At 40.8% G+C, this 4203-nt stretch overlaps 1 non-coding gene across 1 annotated transcript; it reads right to left on the reverse strand.

The window, feature by feature from the left end:
• Nucleotides 1–3680: 3680 nt before the first annotated feature.
• Nucleotides 3681–3754, reverse strand: TRNAT-AGU (transfer RNA threonine (anticodon AGU)). Its single transcript has one exon. It is a non-coding gene; the product is annotated as a tRNA-Thr (tRNA).
• Between the last annotated feature and the right edge of the window lie 449 nt (nucleotides 3755–4203).

Below are 4203 nucleotides of genomic sequence, written 5' to 3' on the forward strand. Positions count from 1 at the left end.
AAACCTGGTTCAAACTTTGGGAATTTCACACCATTCTGCTCTGAAATGTACGTTTATCTTCCAGTCTCTGAGATTTCACTCCTACTGCAGATGAGGGTAGAAAAGATCCAACGCTTCGCCAGACGGACCTCGATGAAGTGAAGACGTATCCTCCGCAAGGAGGATTATAACCCGGGGCAGCATGTCTCACTGCTGAGAAAATGCTGTTCCAAAAAGCGGTCGGCAAAACAAGTCTATGAATGGGCCTAAATTTAATATATCCTAAAAATAAATGATCCTTTCTCCTTAACATCAGGTGCAATGTACAGTGAGGAATAAAGACTTCAACTTAAAGTTTTATTTGGTAGCCGAGGCCCAAGAGATGAACAGCAGACCTATGGCTTGACTGTTCCTTCAAGAAGAGATTGTGTTGTTTCGATACATATTGACGTTTTATGTTTTCCATTGTTCCGCTGGATCAAACACAAATAGTAGTAGTAGACAAAGGATTGATGGTTTGAGTCCAGCACAGAAACTGTTACGAAATGGCTTATTATACAAAACGCAGAAGGATCAGTATGTCCCGTTGGTTGTGACCAACTCCACAGATCTAAAACCAAGATGGGGAATAATATTGAGCAGAAGACAGGTTAATGGCCTGAGCAGATATCAGTGTAAAGGAGGGCTGGCTTTAATCTCCCCCGACAAGAAAAGGTGATATATGTTTTTAATGAAAGGGGCATGTATCAAAGGGGAGCAAATTAAAGAGGTGATCAGAAAAGCATCAGATCCAAGAGGCAGTCAATTAGCGGACTCTTCCACAGATTAACAACAAGATCAAAGAAATGACTTAATTGCAGTTCTGGACCTTCAGATAACTATCTAGAAAAAGAAGTGTCCTAAAGTAGCCCAAAAAGCCAGCTTTCTTACACAAGGAATATGGCCTTTTCTCCCCAGTTTTAAGATATTACTAAGTTTCACTGGTGTCCCAAACATGAGGGGTTCCCCAAAACTTCTGGCTCGGGATGACATTCATTCTTCTATCCTGCACAACGCATATGTTGCCATTAGACACGAGTAATGGGTGATTAAGAAACGTTTCTTTCAGAATTGGAGTGCTCTGCTATATGATAAAATGTATCATTTTATATATAAATACATTAAAGTGGGCTTTCCAGGGCTTGTTACTCGAAACATTTTCCAACAGTCTGCAAGAGTCTGGAGACCCGTCTCATATAGATGGGCAATCTTTGGTATTGAAGTTCCCTCTCGGTATGATTCCTACGATGCTTTGCTGACCAGTAGAGAGCCGGATTCTGCTCCATCCCAGTCCGCTACAGAGAACCAGAAAGAAAATATAATAAACGAGGAATGCAAGGTAAAGTTCAAGGAATGGACTACAAAGAATACTTATCCTATTCTGAAAATGCATGGAATTCCTTGGATGATGTTAATATACGAGGCCCTTTGAAGTATTATGTATAATAGGCATCTTTTCCATTTGGAAGGTACAGCTCTTTGTGACGTTTAAAGTTTATTCTGAGCGTGTTTTGACGGATCCCATGTAAGCTTGTGATCTGGAAGGCATTGCGTGACATTTTTATTTGTAAACGGTGGGGCCGCAGGTAAACAGAAATACCCAACACCTGTTCCGTTTGTTTGCAAGCCTCTGTTTAAAAAGTACATGAAAAGGCTTTTATGCAAAGCTTGAGTTTGACCTCATTTCAAGGGTGAGCTTCGCTAAAGAGGAAATAATTACTTGTCGAGGATCGGTGAAATGTGTCCTGTGATGACAATGTTTCAGAGAGAGGCTCCTGTATGAACGCGTACAATGCAAATAATGTGTACGTAAAATAAAAAGGCATTTCCTCACGAGAATTGGACCAGGTTATTCTAGAAAACCTCCAACTAGTAATAAACTAATGCCAAGGACCAAGAAAATTCACAACATTACTATTACTGTCCAACCACATTTGCAACATGAAGAGGGTAGCAATGATGGCCGGATGTCTATGATGATCGCACTAGGTATGGTTTGCCAGGACAAGAATCCACAGAAACCTGTGGAGTTCAGGGCAAAATCCACAGGCGGACACCCGCCACGAGCAGCCGATCCCTGCAGCAGCTCAGGGCCGGGATCTGCCAAATCCAGCTGCTGAAGTCCAATGTAACGAGCAGTAGTGATACATTCACAGCTGCGGACCGATTACCGACGGAAAAGAAAGTGGCGGGTGCCGTTAGCTTAGCAAACTCATCAGTTGCTTGAAACAACCACACAAGAACATGATCACAATTAGGATTTGCACCCTCTGTTTGAGGGAAAGGAAAATAAACACTAATTCTGTGGTTTGCTGAAATAGAAAGGTTCTCTCTTCCAATAGGCTGTCAGGGTTCTCTGTAAAGAGACAGTATCTTTACTCACTGAGGGTGAGTGGATACACTTACTAGAAATGAGACTCACAGTCAAGGTTAGTACAGAAAAATGCCTTCAAAAAGGTTTAGTGCTCATTTCCTCCAGATAAGAAGATCAAGTAATCAGGAGATAAGACAAAGCACACAACATACTCCTGACTGCTGCCTTCCTCAGACACAGTGAAGAAACGCTGGACTTGTTTGTTTTCTTCTCTATTAACATTTTGTGTGCCAGCAGGGGGTCTGGTTCTTTGAGAAAACAGTACAGGTGGAGAAAATTCAGGATTCAGAGGCAATCAGATGCATTTAGTAACCATGAGTAAGGGTACTTCATCAGGAACCATCCGAAAACCAAAAGGTTCTAAGCATTTAAGCTACATTTTCTGGATCATGGCTCCCCCAAACCTAGAACCAGGGTCCGATATGGACGTTTATATCATACAGTGGACTGCTAACCCCAAGGACAAGAGGAATTGGTAGATGACATATTAGTTCTGTTTTCATTTAATCAACTTAAAAGTAGCATTTAAAAGTCCTGGCGTGTGAGCTGATTACCTTAACCCCAGAAAAATAAAAGTTAATGAATAATTAGTCACGTTAAGACAGCTGGTTCTTTATTAAGTGGAAAAAAAACCTTAATTGTCTAATTGGCTTTCGTACAAAAACGCAATAATGTTCGCTGTAAAGATGTTGATGCATCTGTTTGTTTGGAAATAAAGTAATTTGTTATCGAGTAATTGTCAATCAGTCAGATTTTCCCCTATTTCCTTCTGCCAAAAATTGCAGCACCCGGTTCTAAGATGGAGTTTATTATTAAAAGAGAAAATAAAAGATAAGCTGTTATCTCACAATAAAGAGTAAGAATAAAAGATCCACATTTATCAATTGTTAGATTCATTCATGGGGTATAAAAAAAATCAAATCATCTACTTAAACTGTTAACATTATATTGGCTTAAGTAGTTATTCATGTCCTGAAGAAGGTAACGGGAAAGTTTTGGGGTAAATATTCTTTAAAGGAGTACTGACAGTGACATCTGGGCTAGTCCAAAAAATGATTGCTAGGAGAAATTGGTTGGTGGCGCATTCAACAACAACGTTACACCAGATCCCTTACGCCAAGTAAATATCCGCTAGAAACAAGTCCTCTGCGAGTGGATCTGATAACCAATGGTTATTCCATGCAGTCAAAGACAGTATATTGTACAGTGCGGCAGAATATAATGTTGATACATAAATCAATAAATAATATCTGAAGTTTGAATTTAGCAGAGTTAAGAGCCAAAAAGTAGGCACTGCTGAGATTCGAACTCAGGATCTCCTGTTTACTAGACAGGCGCTTTAACCAACTAAGCCACAGCGCCCTGCACACCATGGATGCTTTTTGTTTTAATTTCCGTCCCCTGGACACACCTGTAGTTACACACACAGAGGCTCCTTTTCCACACTGGGAAACCCTGCGTCACTCCTTCCCCTCTCCGAGCCCGCAGTCTGATAAGCATATGACCAGCCTGGAGAGACAGCTTTACGTAAATTTACATGAAATCATAAAGCTACATCGAGAGACCGTCAGATATACCTACTTTGTCCACTTTTAACATTAAATCTTCATTCGTCAATTCCATTAACAGATCCGTATGGGACTCAAAGGCCAGGCTGAATATCTTTAAAGCCAGCTTGATTTTTCCAAGACCAATACTCGGCTTGGCAAAACGGACGTCTCCAAAATGCAACTAAAACCCTGCTAACTAGATTGTAAGCTCTGAAGTGCGGCACCCTCTTCGCCTTCTGCACAATTTCCTTTTGTTTGGCT

This window comes from Sceloporus occidentalis, unplaced genomic scaffold (genome assembly GCF_023333645.1).
Source record: "Sceloporus occidentalis isolate IW3139 unplaced genomic scaffold, rSceOcc1.0.p SCAF_126, whole genome shotgun sequence".
In the NCBI taxonomy this organism is placed as follows: Eukaryota; Metazoa; Chordata; class Lepidosauria; order Squamata; family Phrynosomatidae; genus Sceloporus; species Sceloporus occidentalis.